Here is a 21,415-nt window from a genome sequence, read left to right on the forward strand (position 1 = left end):
CCCATAGTAGGAAAACAGCATGTAAAGGATTTGGGAATAATAATGTCTGACGACCTAACGTTTAAGGAGCATAACCAAGCAAATATTGCGACAGCCAGAAAAATGATAGGATAGATTACGAGAACTTTCAAATCCAGGGATCCCATCACAATGGTTGTACTCTTCAAGTCACTTGTGTTGTCCCGTCTTGAGTACTGCTCAGTACTCACTTCCCCCTTCAGAGCAGGAGAGATTGCTGAAATAGAGGGAATACAGAGAACATATACGGCACGCATAGACGCAATAAAGCACCTAAATTATTGGGATCGTCTCAAAGCCCTCCAAATGTACTCACTAGAAAGAAGACGAGAGAGATATCAAATAATATACACCTGGAAGATACTGGAGGGCCAAGTACCAAATCTACACAGTAAAATAACAACGTACTGGAGTGAACGATATGGAAGAAAATGTAGAATAGAACCAGTGAAGAGCAGAGGTGCCATAGGCACAATCAGAGAACACTGTATAAACATCAGAGGTCCGCGGTTGTTCAACGTCCTCCCAGCAAGCATAAGAAATATTGCCGGAACAACCGGGGACATTTTCAAGAGGAAACTAGATTTATTCCTCCAAGGAGTGCCGGACCAACCGGGCTGTGGTGGGTATGTGGGCCTGCGGGCCGCTCCAAGCAACAGCCTAGTGGACCAAACTCTCACAAGTCAAGCCTGGCCTCGGGCCGGGCTTGGGGAGTAGAAGAACTCCCAGAACCCCATCAACCAGGTATCCTTTAATGTTAAAAATTGTTCAAATTGAAATAAATATATAACACTGTACAGTACAGTTGTGTTTGCCTGCCACAGCCTGCCACAGCCTTGAGAGCACGGAGCCTCTCTCTACATTGGCGACCCAGTCTGGCTAAACATTGCGGTACAGTAGAACCTCAAGACCAAGGTATTTGTATCTGGTAACTAGTCGAACAGAGAGCCATCATCCAACTGCATTTTGCGATCGGCCCCACCCCGTCTGGGTGGGTGTCGGTTCAGGATCTTTGTTTTCTCTACTGAGATGACTAAGCATAGTTCCTGACATGTGGACAATACAGAGTTCAGAACATTTTGGGTGTTGGTATACCCATTGGTGTGGATCAGTATATCATCCACATAGCTAATGATGTGTTCGCTGGACCTTCTAGTTACAAAGTTTAAAAGTGCACTGATTAACACATTGAACAGAGTAGGACTGAGGACACCTCCCTGTGGAGTGCCAAGTTCAAAAAATCTCGTTACACTCCTATGCCCATGGAACAGTACAGATGACTTCCTGTTGGATAGATAGCCTCTTATCCACCGTAGAAGCCATCCTCCAACATTTATTTTAGCAAGTTCTCTCAGAATGACGTGTGGGTTAGCAATGTCAAAGGCTGACTTAAGATCTAGGAAAGTGGTGTATGACCTATCAGTATGCAGGGTGAGGAATGTGGTAATACAGTGATGTACACTCTTTCCATGCGTAAAGCCATATATCTGGGGAGACAACATATTAATAATTTTGTAAAGGAGACGGTTGAGAACCATCCTCTCAAGACACTTATAGAGACAACTAGTGAGGGAGATTGGGCGAAAAGCACTCGGCTGGTGAGGTTTAGGAATGGGAATAATAACACTGTTGGTCCATGACTTAGGAAGCTCCCCAGTTACATAGCTCATATTATACAATTGAAGCAAGGGATTCCCTGGAACTAGCAGAAGCATATGCAGTATGCCGTAAGTAACTCCATCCTCCCCGGGTGATGTAGCTTTGCCTTGATGTAGAGCAGAGTCTAGTTCGTATTCAGTAAAAAGCATGTCACAGTCATCCTCTTGATGACGCATGAAGTCAAGGAGCCTTGATCTATCAGTATATCTATTATTTAATTCGTTCTGTGAGGGTAGAGGAAGACTGTCAAAGCTGGAAGTCGTGGCCCAAACATCAACAAGCTCATTTGCTCTGTGCAGAGGATTAGGGTACGAGATCTCTGCAGCATTTTTCCCTTTGATCTTGTTGATATCCATCCATGCCCGACTTAGTGGCGTGTGAGAATTGAGACCACGGACAAAAGTTTCCCAGTCTGTCTGCCTCAGCTCCACCATACGTTCCCTGGCCTTACCCAGAGCCGCTTGAAAGAGCCGAAGCATTTCAGCAGTGCGGGTCCTTCTACAAGCTAGTCCAATTATTCTGGTAGTGCGTTTTAGTGTCTGCAATTTAGAATCATTATAATAAACATAAGTGCTATGACCAGTGTAATTTGGGTTACGTGGCCTGGACGATGGATCAAGTGATTCTATAAACTGGTTGATAGTACCTGTGAGCTCATTGTTAAAATCTTCAACTGATGAAGGCTCAGATGACTGCACCATTCTGACACATGAGCAACAAGATTGTCTCGTTGATCGATGGGCACAGCCAGCCTCTTCCGCTTGAACACTCCACCAGGGAGGATAGAACTGCCAATGCTTACAGTGGCTAATATGGCCAGATGATCAGACGCCATAACTGGCACTATTGACGAGGCACAGACGGTGTGGGAGACGTTGAAACCGAGACATAGATCAGGAATACCTCCGTAGATATGCGTCGGTTCAAGGTCACCCACAATCTGTGCATCATCGTGACTACCTAATAGTGACACTAGTTGCCGTTACGATTACTGAACTGCGAATTACCAATATTCCTATGTCTAGCGTTATAATCACCTCTAATGATGGTAGGCACAGTCTGAATACAGACAGGAAGGTCAGCATAATTAAAGTTACAAGGAGTCGATTATTTAGTACATAGTTGTTTTTCTCTTAAACTGGATGATAGAGGGGGAGTCTTTAACGTGATTGGGAATACATACATACATACATACATACATACATATATACATACATACATACATACATACATACATACATACATACATACATACATACATACATACATACATACATACATACATCCATACATGCATGCGTACATCCATTCATACATACATACATACATACATACATACATACATACATACATACATGCATGCATGCATGCATGCATGCATACATACATTCATTCATACATACATACATACATACATACATACATACATACATACATACATACATACATACATACATACATACATACATACATGCGTATATAAATACATGCGTATATACATGCGTATATAAATACATACATACATACATTACATACATACATACATACATGCATGCGTGCATACATCCATCCATCTATCCATACATACATACATACATACATACATACATACATACATACATACATGCATGCATACATACATACATACATACATACATACATACATACATACATACATACATACATACATACATACATACATACATACATGCATGCGTACATACATACATCCATCCATCTATCCATTCATACATGCATACATACATACATACATACATACATGCATGCATGCATGCATGCATGCATGCATGCATACATACATACATACATACATACATACATACATACATACATACATACATACATACATACATACATGCATGCATGCATGCATGCATGCATACATACATACATACATACATACATACATACATACATACATACATACATGCATGCATGCGTACATACATACATCCATCCATCTATCCATTCATACATGCATACATACATACATACATACATACATACATACATACATACATACATACATACATACATACATACATACATACATACATACATACATACATACATACATACATACATACATACACGTCCAGTCAGCATATAGCTATTTCGGGACAAAATCCAATACAGTTTATATTGGTGAAACGCCACTGTGATGAGGAGTTGAAATATCACAGGAACTGTAGGTTAATGTGTGACATAAGTGAGGTTAGATGAGGCATCTACAAGCATCAGCTGGTGGCTGATGGAGTGTTGTGGAGGCTGGTGGTACTATGTCCAGATGTTGGAGGGTGGATTTGACTCTCCCACCCTCCCTCCCCCTCCCCCCCCCACATTGACCGCAGTACGTCTAAGGTTACTTTCCACTCTCGCTTACCAAGGGTATAACCCCCGCCCCTCCCAACACACACACATGCATCAGATTCTTAACTTACAATATTTATGATTTACCAATTTATGTTACTACACTGACTGTCAATTTCACAATATTGTATAAACTTTGATGAATCGCTCGCCTATGGGTCATCCAATAATGTTAGCAGACTTCTAGATGTTACCACTGCTAGGTTTAGGCTCAGCTACAAGTACCTCTGGAAGTTTGTAACATCTGATGATGTAGATTTGACTAAATGTAAACTCTGTCAGCAGAACTATTCGCATACTTTGTGTCTTTATATAATGGAATGTGAAAAATCGCGGAATTTAAAGATAACAACATCAATAGTCAGTCTTACCTGGGACGCGGTCGGGTCAAGATACCTGCTCCGCACCTTCCCCCCCCCCCTCCCCCCATGCTGGGTACTGAGATGGAGACTCAGTCACCAGAAGACATGGCTACTTCTCACGACGTTATTAACATGGCCTCTGAAAGCAGCCAGTCAGACGAGGAGGGCGAGTATCTAGAAGTTCTGACAAGGAATAAGAAGAAACGAAGAAGACAGGAGGCAAGGCGTAGTGTGGACAGTAATACACTTAACGGAAACGATAAGAGAATGAAGAACGACGCCGAGACTGATGCAGACAAACGGACGGAACGATGTGAGGAAGGTGAGGGTCAGCGGAGATGGAGGCTTCTCTTCCCTGCCTCATGCACGTTGGCCTATCATCAGAAGCTGCTGTGGACCGTCAAACTCGGAAGAGAACACCGCAAGTTCGAGCCCCTGCTGAAGGAAGGTGTAAACAGACCTTACTTAACGGTAGGTTCTATGGAGGCAGTGACGTTTCTTAGCCGGCAAGGATATGATGGAATTCTTATGGAAATACCGGAGGGGAACGAGAAGCTGACGAAGGTAATTATTTATAAATACCCTCAGATTCTGGACCCCGAGTTTATACTCGACGACCAACGATTTGTGTGGGCCAAGCGTCACCTTATTAAAGGTGAAGCTAGGAGTCAGGTGGTGGCTCTAGTGAGAGGCGACGTACCCGAGAAAGTGTTCATCACCGGGGCTGGCTACAGGCATGTAGCAAAGTATGTGGAAGAGCCCATAATATGCCTGAAATGCTGCAGATGGGGGCATAAATCCTGGAGCTGTCAAAATGATCCACGATGTCGTTTCTGCGGAAAGTCTCACCTCTCTACTGTGTGTAGAAACAGACTGAATCTGGGTGAGAAAATAGTTCCCAGATGCTGCAACTGTGGAGGTGTTCACAATGCGAGCTCGGCTGTGTGTAGCAAGAGGCCAAGTATGGCTGTTCTCCGGCCGGTGAATGTTACAGAGCAAGCAAGAGCTCTTACCCAGACACCGGGAGCACAGCAAAACAGTCTGCCCCAAACAGTGCCAGTGAACCGGACGAATGCGTGGGTAAAGGAGTCACCTTTACTTAGGCAGGCTCCAGCAACAAGCAGCCACGCCACCACTCAGGACTCCGGCAGTGACAGTGTAACGGTGAGTGAAGTGGATACTGTGGCTCAGAAAGAGGGTCATAATAATATGGTCAAGGAAGTGTGGGCTGAACTTAAAAAAGTTGGTGAGTTCCTCCAAATTCTTGGGCAGAGAATCGAGTCCATCGAGGCTAAATTAAACGTTCAGGAGGTCAAGGAAAATCACAAAACGGTGAAGGATAGTCAGGATATAGTGGTTGAGAACAAAAATGAAATATTGAGTGATGAAATGAAGGAAAGTGAAGTGTGTGTGAATGATGATAGTCGTAGGGAAAGGAAGAACCCTATAATTACACATAAAATGAAAGAATCATTTGGGCCAATAATGGACATCTCAGGGCTGAAAAAATCTCTTGAGAATCGCAATGTCGCTTTTACTGGTGAACTTGGGAGGAGGTGGGAGATGTTATACAAGGTATGGCTATCATTTAGTGAACTTATTGGGGATGACTTAGGCAATGAATTGATTAATAATGGATCACCCTAGACTGAAAGTGTTGTCATGGAATGTTAATGGTTTAAGAAACAGGGTTACAGATGTTCATTGTTATGTGATGGGAAATGATATTGATGTTGTAGCTCTCCAGGAGACAGGGGATAGGAATGAAGGATTATTGAAATTAAATGGCTATAAAGGGTTTCACCTCTTCGCTGCAAATAACATCAGAGGCACGTCGATTTATGTTAAGAACTCCATACCAGCAGAGTTAGTAGAACCGCCATCAAAAACGCAAGGTATAGAGAGTGTCTGTGTTAAATTATCATTAAGGGAAGGGGAATTTATTGTAGTTAATTTGTATGTATCCAGGAACTGCTTCGACGCTAACTATTTACCTGACTGCATTTATACTAATCCTTCACTGGTCATTGGGGACCTTAATGCTCGGCACACAAGCCTTGGGACAGTAGGTAGTATTAATACTAATGGGGTCAAGTGGTTACAGTTTCTACAAGATCATCCAGATACCTGTCTCTTGGGAAACAATGAACCAACTCACATCAGGGGAGGACGGCTTGACTATGCCTGCGTTTTAAACTCTCAGGGGATTATGGGGGAGGCTCGGGTTGTTCGGGAACTACTTAGTGACCACTTTGCCTTGAACGTTGAATTACCACTGGGGAAAAAACAAGTCCACTTTCAAAGGAAAAGGCTAAATATTAATAAAGATATGAAAAATTACTTTATTCAAAATATGGGAGATTGGTATCAACATTACACGCCGCTCTGCGTTGATAGTTTTTACGAGGATATGGTCGAGAACATAGAGAAATTAGTACAGAGGGAAAATAACGGGGGCAGGGGAAGCAAGACGCACGGACCTAAGAAATTTAAATATTCCAATGATCAGCAAGTCAAGGGATGGGAGAGAATGCTACGGAGTGCGCATAAAGCATGGTTAAAAAATGGAATGAGGGATGAAGAGAAAAATACAATGTTGGAAGTGGCTAGGGAATGCAGTCAGGTGAGGAAGGAGGCGCGGGACAGATACTGGCAAGAATTTGCTCAGTCCATTGGTAATACTAAGAACCTTAAAGACATATGGAGAGCAGTAAATAAAGTCAGGGGTTGTAAGACCAAATTCATTGCTCACTCAGATCCAGGGAAAGTTGCTAATGAGTTAGTAGATAAATGGGCAAGTGCTGCTGATATGGAGTCCTTACCTGCAGACACGAGAGTCACCATTGAGTCATGGGAAAATATTAGAAATGGAGTAACTTTATGTGCCTTAAATACAAGATCTATAACATGCACTGAGATAACCCACGATGAGCTACTGGATGCTATAAAAAGTGGCAGTTCCACTGCTCCGGGAAAAGATGGAGTAACGTATGACATACTTAATTATTTAGCCGGTATGAAACCTAATCCCTTACTTGATTTGTTTAATATGAGTTATAGAGAGGGAAAGTTACCAAGAAAATGGAAAGAGGCTGTCATCATTCCTATCCCTAAGTCAAACGGAGGCTACAGACCTGTCTCCTTAATATCCTGCTTTTGTAAAATGATGGAAAGGATTTTGTTAAATAGGCTACTCTACCTTGTAGGTGATAACATGTCCAGTAATCTCTTTGGTTTTATCAAAGGCAAAAGTACTGCGGATTGTCTCTTAAAGTGCTTGTCTAATGTGGATGACAATTGTAGAGTTTTTGTTGATCTACAAGGAGCGTTTGATAAAGCCAATGGGGAAGTAATCTTATACGAATTAGCCAATCTGGGAATAACAGGGAGATTGCTACACTGGATAAGGGATTATCTACAAGGCAGAAAAGGTCAGGTGTATTACCAGGGATACATGTCTGAGGAACGGAGGTTTCAGTTAGGTACCCCACAAGGGGGAGTATTAAGTCCCACCTTATTCAATGTATTAATGAACAGATTAGCATCAGAGATGTATCCTCCAGGGGTCACGACGATCATATATGCTGATGACATTCTTATACAAGGCACTTCTGGGAACAAAATTCAAGATGCTCTTAACATACTTGGTACAACCTGTCACAAGTTAGGCTTAGTTATAAATGCAGATAAAACCAAATACGAGTATAGGAAACGAAGAAATATAACACTTACTCTAAATGGTGTGGAACTGAGCCGTGTACAGAAGTACAAGTATCTGGGCATGTATGTTGGATACACATGTGAGAGTAAAAATGCTGAAATAAATCATATCAGCACCTTATGTAAAGCCCATCTGCATCCTCTAAAAGCACTGGCTTTTTCTGGTAAAGGTGTTGGGGTACCTATCTTGCGGATGTTATACATAAGCACTGTTCGATCCCTGATAGACTACGCAGCACCCGTATTGTCTTACACAGGCCAAGGCAGAATTCAAAAAATAGAGCTGATACAGAACGAGGCTATGAGGATTATTCTTGGATGTCAAAGAAATGCAATGATTGAAATAATGAGAATGGAATTAAATTTACAGAGTGTGTGTGATAGAGTCCGTGACATTAACACTAGAGTATCTATTCGTTTCATGCGGAGAAAAGGAGGGGATAAGCTGTTTGAGAGCGTTCAGACCTGCTTGAGTGACGTACACACTTCCAGGAAACTGAGGGAGACACGCTATACGAGAGGATTAGCTCATGACCTCAGGGAATACGACGTACTTGACTGCTGTAAACCCTCTCGACAGTGTAATATGTCTGCTCCCTGGATAGTACAGAAAATAGACGTCGAAATTGTACCCCTCAAGGTGAAAAAGATTCATCATGAACCGGGACAATTACGGTGTTTGTATGGAAGCATGATATCTCGGTTACCAAGAGGCAACAGTTTACATGTATATTGCGACGGGTCGGTGGCGGAAGATGGCAGGGCAGGGTGTGGTGTCCTAATAAGGGATTATACGGAGTTTGGGACTGTGGACAGGATAATTGAACTCCGGCTTAGTAATTATATATCATCCACACAAGCTGAACTGCAGGCCATTCTGGCGTGTTTGGAGGAAGTACGTCATGACGACAAAAATGTTTTTGTATTTGTCGATAGCCGAGGAGCACTGGAGTCCTTAAACAGTCGAAACCCAGTCTTCATGTCTATAGTGGAGGACTGTAAGAGAAGAATAACTGAGATACAGCTGAAAGGTTATAGTGTGAAATTCATGTGGATTCCGTCTCATGTTGGAATAGTGCTCAACGAGGTGGCGGATGACTTGGCCAAACGTGCCACATCAAAACCACAAGTTGACATTGAATGTGAATTCACAATGAGACAAATAAGAAGCAAAATCAGAAATATTCAGGCACAGGCGGGAGTGGAGAGGAGAGAGATAATGTATGAGAGAAGTCAAACCATGCAACACTACATGTATGTGAGTCAAAACACCCATTTCACTTATGGTAAAAGGAGAAATGCTTGGAGTGACTCTGTGTACATGCGGCTCAGGCTTGGGTACAAATATTACTGGGAATATGGGATAGATGTTCATGGTAATGACACGAAGTGTAAACTATGTGGTATGTTAAGGTCTCACACCCTTGCCCATTATATTCTTGATTGTCCGTTGATTAATGTATATAGAAACACTGAGATAAGGACTGTTCCTGAACAAATAGCCTGGATGTGTCACAACGGAAAGGTTGATGATATTCTTGAGAGATATAAGAATTTTGCACCAAGATTGTAATATTTTGTTGAATTATCTGCAGGTGTCTTGCAAATTGTCTATACAGTATACCTAGGTCATAAAAGTATTTGTGTGTACGTCTGATACCATACTACTTGTGAAGGAGGAAATGTATATGTTTACCTCTCAGAATGTTTGGTAATATGTTTATTGTTTGTGATGTATGTCTATGTATATATTAACACGTTGTACTGAATGGGGTGAGAATAGCTTGAGCTACCTCATCCCTTTGTGTGTATTTTACCTCAATAAACTTATTTCAATTTCAATTTCAACATCAATAGTGTCCATGAAATGTGTAAGTACTTCATTCATAATGATGTGCTGCTCGAAATCTTAGCGAAGTATCCAAAATTTGCTTACTGTAGGTAATGCATGCACATGACTGTAAAGCTGCCGCCCAGTTGGGTGGGTGTGGAGCACATGACTGTAAAGCTACCGCCCAGTTGGGAGAGTGTGGAGCACATGACTGTAAAGCTGCCGCCCAGTTGGGTGGGTGTGCAGCACATGACTGTAAAGCTGCCGCCCAGTTGGGTGGGTGTGGAGCACATGACTGTAAAGCTGCCGCCCAGTTGGGTGGGTGTGGAGCACATGACTGTAAAGCTGCCGCCCAGTTGGGTGGGTGTGGAGCACATGACTGTAAAGCTGCCGCCCAGTTGGGTGGGTGTGGAGCACATGACTGTAAAGCTGCCGCCCAGTTGGGTGGGTGTGGAGCACATGACTGTAAAGCTGCCGCCCAGTTGGGTGGGTGTGCAGCAAGACTAATAACTGTGTGACTCACCATAGATGTAAAGTGCCTTGTATAGTGACTGTTGTGAGCCTCTTGTTGATCACTTGTGACACAAAAGATTACTGATGTGTGTATTTGTGGTGGTGATTAAATATGTATGTGTATGTATATATGTATACGTATGTACATGTATGCATAAGTATGTGTACATTAATAATTTTGTAACTAGCGTCAAAAGATTGTTATTTGCTTAGCTAAACGAACTAGAGGGTTCAGTTCCTGAACCGATTATGTGCCTCTGTAATCCTTTACACCACCGCCCACGGGATGTGTATTATGGGGTGCATAATAAAGAAAGAAAATGAATGGACCGAACCCCACAATTCATTTAGCTAAGCAAGTTACAATCTTAATGAGCTAGTTACAAAATTCACTATAAGTCGTCACATCATAAATGGGTTCGAGATGGACCACAAGTAGTGCATTACATAAATTTATCAGTATTGTGCAGCCTGTGATCCCCGCCTGGCTGGATACTGATACCTAGGTAATTTTCATGTGTCCGGACACCGGCAATAAGGTGGTATTATTTATTTAACTTAAGATATATATATTTTTAAATGTTGTCACATTAACGGCTACATCTTCCTTTCTTTTGACATATAGATTTTTAAGATTAATTAAAATATATGGAAACTAATTATACAATTTATTGGCTGGTGTGCAGGGCTTCACACTCTCAGAGCAAGCCATCAAGTAACTATCAAAACGCATATATCTTCGTTTTCACTTCAGTTATATTTATGACAAAGGATTTTAAATGTAGCCTATATTTCTACCTTTCAGATGACATAAATACTTTCGTTAATTACAATATCTAGATCAAACTAACATTGATTTTCAAAAGGTTGTATATTTTCCATCAATGGAGAGCATCAGCCAAGAAGCCTTCTTTAAAATATGAATATCTTTCCTCACCCAATAAGATCTAATCTCTGAATAAAACGCAAAAAACGACTTGATTGTAACCTATCCACCGCTGCCCATTGGATGGGGGAGAGGGGGTTATGTGTAGGATAAACATATCAATTGTGACACTAGCCCTCCATATATGTCAGTTGCTTAAATTATAAACTGTACTTGTGGTCGGACTCGAGCCCATTGTTGATGTGACAATGTGCATTGACTTTTGTAACTAGCTTATCAAGATTATAACTTGCTTGGCTATATGAATTGTGGGGCTCATTCCCTGAGCCCATTATGTGCCTCTGTAACACTCCACTATCGTCCATAGGATGGGTATGGAGTGTATAATAAATGAACTAAACTAAGCTCTGCCTTTTTGATAACATATACAATTATTAGCTTTATTTGTGAATCTCAATTAATTAAACAATATATCACAGAGCCTGTAGGGTTCGGTGAGATGAGCGAAGAGACATGGGAGATTTTACATAAGTACAGTACATGGTAGTTTAAGTAGCGAACGCATGTCAACGAATAACGAGTATATATAACAAAACCATTGTCCTATGAAGTCGATTTAACTTCCAAACATATATTTTTTAATTAATGTTAAATGTTTTCTGGCTAGTTATGTTAGATTTTATTAAAAATACGTATTCTACTTGTTAACATTATAATTTAAATTTGTGATAATTTGAGCATAGAAGTGCGACAACTGGATATGCCAACAAACACTTTCCAAACAACGATATATCTTGGATAAGTCGCTCCACAACATTGCTGCTTGGACCATCGACTTCCTTTGATGCTACTTATTTCATAATGAAATTATATTAGTTTGGAGTAAATATATGTTTTCTCATGTTCTGCATTCAGCACCCACATTATAGTGAGTAAATATACCATATTACTTCATTACTTAAATAATGCTAGGAGGGTTTGAGTAGCTTTGGGTATTTAGTGCACAGAATCTCCAATAGATGGGGCGAGAGTCGCCCCATCTCTCTCACCCGAGAGAGAGTCGAAACTTAATTTAAAATTGATATATCTTTGTTCTCGAACATGATATATTTCATTTGGTGCAATTATAATAATGTTCATATATCGGTCTTTCTGGAGGCATATAAGATTTTAGGCTTTATTAGCGAATCTTTGTTAATTATACAATATATCGGCAAGTGCGTAGGCGTCTGCACTCCATGCCCGACAAGCTACTGAGCGCTACTATAAAAACATATGTATCTTCACGTGAGCTATAAATATGTCTATTGTAATGTATTTAAAATGAAGCTCTTATTTCTATCTTGCTTAAGACTTATAAAACATTTGTGTTTATTAACGAATTTACGTGAAATAAACATTGATCTGAGAGAGAGTTGCTCTGTCGTTCAGTCTGTACGGGGTGGGAGCTCCGTAATTTTTAAAATACAATAATCTTCATTAGAAATTTAAATATGTCTATAGTAAAGTGTTTAAAGTGAAGCTTATATGTCTGTCTTTCTTGAGACATATAAAACATATATGTTTACTAACGAATTCACGTGAAATAAACATTGTTCTGAGAGAGAGTTGCTCGGTCGATCGATCTGTCCGGGGTCGGAGCTCGGCTATTATAAAAGTACACGTATCTTCGGTTTAAATTTAAATATGCCCATGGTAAGGTATTTAGAATGTAGCTTATATTTCTATCTTTCTTGTGACATATAAAACTTTTACGTTTATTAAGGAATCTGCGTGAAATAGGCATGGTTCTGAGATGAATGCTGCGGTTTTCGAGCTCGACGCGCGGCAATGGACGCCATATACACATCCAGTGGGTGTTATTGGACCCCATACCCATTTTATGGGTGGTTGGAGCCCCATACCCATTCTATGGGTGGTTGGAGCCCCATACCCATCCTGTGGGTTGTAGTGGACGCCATACTCATCCTGTGGGTGGTATTGGACCCCATACCCTTCCTGTGGGTGGATGTGATCCCCATACTCATCCTCTGGGTGGATGTGACCCTCATACCCAACCTGTGGGTGGTATTGCACCCCTTACTCACCTAACAGGTGGTAGTGGACAATATACCGATCCTGTAGTTGGTATAGTAGACACAATACCATCCTGTTTAGAGTAGTTTACCCCATAGACATTCCAATGAACCATCGTTTTCTGTTAGCGTTCCTACAAAACATCCTTTAAAGATTTGTAAAGCACCAACTATGGTATATAATATTGATTGGTGAAGGACTGTTATTCTATGTAATAATTTTTAGTGCTTATTATAATTTACTAAGAACAACTAATATTTCTCAAAACAAAACTACGAACCTTCAATAGGAAGTAGCTGATCTATAATATTCTAAGAGCATGGACAATAGTAGGTAAATTTCACAACCCATGTGGGACCTGAAAAGTACAATTTTCCTTATAATTGAACCAATCACGACTATTCTGCTATCTAGGTTGACGGACGGGTACTGTGAGACGCAAGTTGGTACGTGAGGAAGAGTTTGGGCCTTGGAAAAAAAAGTAACTGGGAATATATCACATATTTACTAATTCATATTCAACATATTGACTTTAAGCATTAAGTCATATATGTGCTGTCTTGTGTGAGAACGGGTTGCTACACTTAGGTAATTACACACACACACTATATATATATATATATATATATATATATATATATATATATATATATATATATATATATATATATATATATGTCGTACCTAGTAGCCAGAACGCACTTTTCAGCCTACTATGCAAGGCCCGATTTGCCTAATAAGCCAAGTTTTCATGAATTAATATATTTTCTCTATTTTTTTTCTTATGAAATGATAAAGCTATCCATTTCATTATGTATGAGGTCAATTCTTTTTTTATTGGAGTTAAAATTAATATAGATATATGACCGAACCTAACCTATCTTTATAGGTTAGGTTAGGTAGCTGAAAATGTTAGGTTAGGTAGTCGAAAAAACATTAATTCATAAAAACTTGGCTTATTAGGCAAATCGGGCCTTGCATAGTAGGCTGAGATGTGCGTTCTGGCTATAGGTACGACACATTATATATATATATATATTTATATATATATATATTTATTTATATATATATATATATATATATATATATATATATATATATATATATATATATATATATATATATATATATACTCGTTCTGGTTCTTCCCTTGGACTTCTTCTATTTTGACGCCCGGGTGCTTGAGGAGGCATACTCATGCACCCGTAGAACTGCAGTACCCGACGTCGAGAGCGAGGGGAACCTTTTATTGTCAATCCCCACTTCGTCACTGAACCCGATCTCGACGGACTGTCGGTTTCTTAAGGTGGCGTTTGTGGGGCGTATACTCACGACGCACCCCTAGGAGGCCCCGACAAGATCGGTGATAGCTTCTTGTTGGGTGTCCTGCCTCTAATTGTGGCTCCATGGTGGGTGTGGGGGCACATTCGTGAGTGAATTCTTCCTTTCGTCAAGATGATAACCCCTGCTTCGGCTTCTTCTGGTTTACCTTCTCAGGCTCGTGGGGTGGGCGACCAAGCCCCCGAGTCGGTCCATATTGGAAGACCGGGCTCTGTAGCCTCCGCTGCATTGGGCCCCGACCTTGCTCCTCCTTTGGCCTCTCTGACTCCTTCCTCTGGCTCCCCTCCCTCCTCTGTGGTTGGGTCGAGCCCCAAGCCCCCAGTGGTGACTACCTCGTCCCCTGGCGCGGCTCCTTCTCTAGTTGTAACTACTGCGCCTTTTAACCCCTCTCTCTCTGGGGGTTCTCACCGCCGTCCTCGTCACGGCCGCCCTCGCTCGATTCCTTCCAGTTCTGCTACCTATCAAGCCTTGTTTGGTCCCGCTTCGTGGGCCAAATATTTTGATCCCCTCCCTCTTGATTCTGCGCCTCCTGACGATTTCTCCCTCCATCGACATCTCATTGATTCCGTGGATGCCTCCATTACTTTCAACCCCACTCGTCTCGGTACACGTGTCGTTGCTGCTCCTTCTCAGGATGCTGCTTCCCGCTTGGCTGCCTTATCCTGCCTTGGCGAGACCCCCGTTCGGGTCTCGAAGAACGCTCAGTTGAATGCCAGTGTTGGCACTATTTTGCTCCCGCCCCATGTTGCGACCGGTGTTCGGGACCTGCGCGACTGCCACGACGATATTCGACATATCCTCGCTGCCCAGGGCCATTCTATTCTCCAGGTGGACACGTTTACTCGTCCCCCTCGTGGTAGTCGCCGTCAACCCCTCCGGGTTGTGAAGATTACCTTTGATGGTAGGACCCTTCCACCCTCTGTCATTCTTGCTGGTGCCAGGTGCTCTGTCCAGGAGTACATTCCTTCTCCTCGGCTCTGCAACAAGTGCTGGAGGTTTGGGCATGGTGCCCTCCGCTGCTCCGGGACTGTCTCTCTCTGTCCTTTGTGTGGTGGCGAAGGTCACTCTAAGTCGGAGTGCGCTTCTCCCCAGGCTCGTTGCCTCAACTGCGGTGAGGCCCATCCTACCTTCTCCCGTGCGTGTGTCCATTACAAGCTTGAGGCAGCCGTCCTCAACTTGAAGCACCGGGAGCGTTTATCTTTTCCTGAGGCGAGGCGCCAGGTTCGCCGGCTCCCGCCTTATGCTAATATCTCTTATGCTCGCGTGTTGCGCTCTTCCTCTCCTTGTCCTTCCCGCCTTCCTCAGACTCACAACCGTTTCCGGGCCTTGGACCCTGATGCGCCCACTGCCCCCTCCTCTGTCCCTTTGGGTTCTCTCCCGAAGGATCCTCCTCCTGGTCCTCTGTCTGGGGTTCCCCTTCCTTCTACCCGGTCTGTCGTGTCTTCTGTGTCTTCTTCCTCGTCCCCCTCCGATCCTCCTTCCCATCCTCTTCCTCCATCTATCGGCTCTCCCCACCGCCTGTCGGTGCGGGCGGATGTCCATCGCTCTCCTAACGGCCGTCGTGTGTGCTCTCGTTCGGCTTCTCCTGTTGAGACACTGGAATCCGTTGCCCGGTACGTAGTTGCTGGGACACCGGTCTCTTTAAGTCAGAAGCGTAAGCCTGGCACCTCTCCTTCCTCTTCCCCGGCGGGTAAGAAGGCTTCGCTTTCTTCCTCAGCTCCTCCTCCTGACTCTGTTGCTCCTTCCCCTTCCGTTTCAGTGCTTGCGCCCCCTGTTCCTGCTATGGAGGTTTCTTTGGCCCCTGCTTCCCTTTCGGTTGCTGCTCTTGCTGGGGTGCGCTCCCCTCTTTCTACTCCCCCTCTTCCTGCTGCTGTCCTTGACTGCTCCTCTCCGTTGTCTCCTCCTCTTCCTCCTCCTCCTCCGGACCCTGCCCGCCCACCTCTGATCTGTTCTCTCGTTTCCTTCCCTCCGTCTTTGCTCAGTTTACCCATGCCCCCTAACCCTGACTTTGCTGACCCTGATCCCGACCCTGATATTCTTTAACGTGCTCTGTTGCTCTTTCGCCTTTGTTTCTTCCTTGTTCTCTGTTTTTGTCCTTTCTCTTCTCGTCGTTGTCCATTCTTCAATGGAACGTTCGAGGTTATTACGCCAATTTCCTCGAACTCCAACTTCTGATTTCGCGGTTTTCGCCCCTTTGTGTCTGTCTCCAGGAGCCAATGCTTGGTGCTCGTCCTGGTCGTTTTCGTGGCTATTCCTTTCTCTCCCCCCCCCCAGCCATTGCTGGGGGCTTCTAATTCTTCTGCTCTCTTGATTCGGGCTGATGTTCCCTTTGTTCCTTTACTTTTTCCTTCGCCTCTCCATTGTTCTGCTGCTCGTATCTTTGTGGGGAAATGGTACACAGTTTGTTCCATTTATCTCCCCCCGAGTGTCCCGCTCTCTCTTCCTGATTTGAAACACCTCCTAGACTCCTTGCCGGAGCCTGTGCTCCTGCTGGGTGACTTCAATTGTCGTCATTCTCTTTGGGGTGACGTTCTGACGAATACCCGGGGTCGCCTCCTTGAGCCGTTTCTCCTCTCTTCTTCCCTGTCTCTTCTGAATTCTGGTGAGCCCACTCATTTGGACTCTCGGACTCGCACCCTTTCTTGTCTTGATCTTTCTCTCTGCTCTTCTTCTCTTTACTTAGATTTCACGTGGCAGGTTCTTGATGACCTCCATGGAAGTGATCATTTCCCCATCCTTGTTTCCTTTTTCTCTTTTCGCCCTTCCCTCTCTTTCCCTAGGTGGCAGTTTGCTAAGGCGGACTGGACCCGTTTTTCCCTCAGTGCTACTCTCTCTGACCTCTCCCTTCTGACCCTCTCTCGCGCTCTCCTCCTTTTTCATGACACTGTCTTCAACGCTGCCCTCCGCTCTATTCCTCGCTCTTCCTCTCGGGGTCCACGGAAGTGCGTTCCCTGGTGGAATGCGGACTGTGCTCGGGCTGTCCGCTGTAAGCGTGCAGCCTGGAAGAGGCACCGCTGTAGGCAGACGACCGATTCTTTTCTTTTCTTTCGGAAAGCGAGTGCGGTGGCCCGTAGGGCCATCCGTACGGCTAAACGTGAATGTTGGGCATCTTATGTCTCAACAATTACGTCCGAAACCCCTCTGGCCCAGATCTGGAAGCGTATCCGCAAGATAGCGGGTAAGTTCATTCCCGATGTTTCACCGGTCCTTCACCTCCATGATACTCTTGTGGCGGACCCGTTGCAGGTCGCTTCCGAACTGGGTTCCCACTTTTCTTCTGTTAGCTCTGGTCTTCATCTTCCCCAATCTTTCCTTCTTCGTAAACCTGTCCTTGAGTCTCGTCCTTTAGATTTCTGCACTCATCTTCAGCTTCCCTATAATGATCCCTTCTCTCTCTCTGAACTTCGTTCTGCCCTGGCCCTCTGCGGTTCTACGGCGGCGGGCTCCGATGGTATTCATTATGAGATGCTTCGCCATCTCCCTCCGAGCACGTCTCAGTATTTACTGAGTCTGTATAATCGGATCTGGGAGTCGTCGTCAGTCCCTGAGGACTGGCTTGATGCCGTTGTCCTCCCTGTTCGCAAACCGGGGTCTCTGGGTACTTTCCCTAAGGACTTTCGCCCTATTGCTCTCACAAGTTGTGTCTGCAAACTCTTTGAACGTATGGTTAACGTTCGTCTGATGTGGTTCCTGGAACACCATCACCTCCTCTCCCCTTCTCAATTTGGTTTCCGCAAGTGCCGCAGCACGACAGATGTCCTGGTGAACTTGGAGGTCTGTATTCGTTCTGCTTTTGCTGCGAAGACCTCCATTGTTGCCGTCCTTTTTGACCTAGAAAAGGCTTACGACACCACTTGGCGTTATCATATCCTATCTCAACTTCATTCTTTTGGCCTTCGTGGTCATCTCCCTCTCTTTCTCCGCAGCTTCCTCTCTCGTCGTTCCTTTCGGGTGCGCCTTGGTACCGCTCTCTCTCCCTCTTTTCAGCAATACGAAGGTGTGCCCCAGGGTAGTGTTCTGAGCACTACTCTTTTTCTGGTTGCCTTCAATGGTCTTCTTTCCTCTCTTCCTTCTGGTGTCTTCTCCGCTCTCTATGTCGATGATCTTACCCTTTGTTGTCAGGGTGATGATTCGCCTCTCCTTCAACGCCGGCTTCAACTTGCAATTGATGCCGTGTCGTCTTGGGCCACAGGTCATGGCTTCAAGTTCTCTACTTCTAAGACTTGTGCCATGACTTTTACGCGGAAACGGGTTGTTCTTCGTCCCTCTTTGTCACTTTATGGTCATCCCCTTGAATACAAAGATTCCGCGAAGCTTTTGGGGTTATTCCTTGACACTCGTTTGTCTTGGTCTCCCCATATCTCTTACCTCCGTGTTGAGTGCTCTAAGGCCCTTACCCTCCTTCGGGTCTTGTCCCATACTTCTTGGGGGGCAGATAGGCGCACTCTCCTTGCTTTACATTCCTCTCTCGTCCTGTCTAAGCTCGATTATGGTTGCTCTGCTTACTCGTCTGCTTCTCCTTCTACTCTTCGCCGTCTTGATGCTTTGCACCATACTGGGTTGCGCCTCAGTTCTGGTGCCTTTCGTTCGACTCCCATCCTTAGCTTGTATGTTGACACTGGCTTCCTGTCTCTCCAGGACTGCCGTGATCGCTACTGTCTTCGCTATCTTGCGCGGTCCTTGCAACATCCTTCCTCTCGCCTCTGTCGTGCTTTAACTTTTACCCCTCCTGCGGTTCCTGTTCCTCTTCACCACCTCCCTCTTTCTGTCCGGTTATCTCGCCTACAGGATTCTCTTTCCGTTCGTATTTCTGATGTTTCTCCTCGTGTTGTTCCTTCTTTGCCCCCGTGGAGGGTCCCTCTTCCGCGGTTTTGTACATCCTTGACCCGTATCACTAAAGCTTTTACCCCTCCTACGGTTCTAAAACGCCTTTTCCTCGAGCACTTTTCTTCTCACTCCCGCTCCGTTTCTGTTTTCACCGATGGGTCTAAGTCAGCGGACGGTGTTGGCTACTCTGTTGTTTTTCCTGATCGCACTTATATGTGTCGCTTGCCTCCGGAGACTAGCATCTTTACAGCGGAACTTTATGCTATTCTCTATGCTCTTCGTCTCCTGCTTTCTCGTTGTCAGTCTTCCTTTGTGGTTGTTGTTGACTCTCGTAGTGCCCTCATGGCTCTCGGGTCCTTTAATCCGGTTCATCCAGTAGTTGTCGAGATCCAGCATTGGCTGTTTCTCGTTCACAGTAAATTTAAGTCGGTTGAGTTTTGTTGGGTTCCCAGCCATATTGGTGTGTCTTTAAATGAGCGTGCTGATGCTGCTGCCAAGGAAGCTGTCCGCTCTTGTCCCATCTCTCGCAAAGGCATTCCGTATTCCGACTTTTACCCGGTTATCCATTCCTCAGTCCTTACCCGTTGGCAGGCTTCTTGGTTGTCTGTTACTGGTAACAAGCTACGTACTCTTAAATGTTGTGTTTCCTCGTGGCCGTCCTCCTTCCACCGTAACCGGCGGTGGGAAACAGCTCTGGCGAGGTTGCGTATTGGCCATACTCGCTTAACCCATGGTCACTTGATGGAGCGCCGCCCTGCTCCTTATTGTCCTAGTTGCATTGTCCCTCTTACGGTCGTGCATGTCCTTCTTGAATGTCCTGACTTCCAGGACGAGCGTGTGTCTTGCTTTCCGACCGCCCCTCGCAGTCACCTGTCCCTCGATAGAATTCTTGGTGACTCGGATACTTTTGATATTGTTCGCCTTATGTGTTTTTGTTCTCGTATTGGCATCCTTGGTGATATTTAGCGCCCTCTGATTATTTGCGTATTTGATGGTGCTACATAGCCTTCCCGGTTTGGTGCCTTCTTTTGATAATTACTTACTTACTTGCTGTGTAATACCTGCAATAATGATGATCAATGTGCTGATTTGTGTGGATATGGGACAGAAGATTTCGATCAGGATCAATATCAGTAAGCATATAGATAAGATAATATCACGATACAATAAGATAAGCAATTACAGGAACAGATGAAACTAAATCTGCTGTAAAATAGAAAGTAATTATAGCAAAACACAACAATATAATAATATAAACAATACAATAAGAACTTACAAAGTATTAAGTCTGCTAAAATTAGAGAATAATTATGGCAAAACACAACAATAAATGCAAGTAAACAAAAGAATTGAAACAATTAGAGGTAGAATAAAAGTCACTAGATAGCCATGGAGGATACACAAGTTTGGTGGAGAGAACAAAAAAATCAGTAGAGACTGTCAAGATGAATATATATAAAAAAATTTGACAAATAATAATTGTAAAGTAAAATAATCTTAAAGACAATAAATTTTAATTAGCTTAGTTTTAACCTATAATTAGAATGAAACTTAATTAAAAGAACAAAATGAGATCAATAATTGATTTCAATAAATGACATAGATCAATACAATTAAATTTACAATATAAATGGAATAGGGTAAGATTAGATTTAAGAGTAAAATTTTACAATGAAACTGAGGTAGATGCTTGCATAAGTGCATGGAGACTTGATGGATTATTTAGGAAATTATATGAATGAGAGAACATTAGGTAAATGGTAAGGGAGAGATAGCAACTTAGACAAAGTT

This window comes from Procambarus clarkii, chromosome 6, assembly GCF_040958095.1.
Source record: "Procambarus clarkii isolate CNS0578487 chromosome 6, FALCON_Pclarkii_2.0, whole genome shotgun sequence".
Taxonomy (NCBI): domain Eukaryota; kingdom Metazoa; phylum Arthropoda; class Malacostraca; order Decapoda; family Cambaridae; genus Procambarus; species Procambarus clarkii.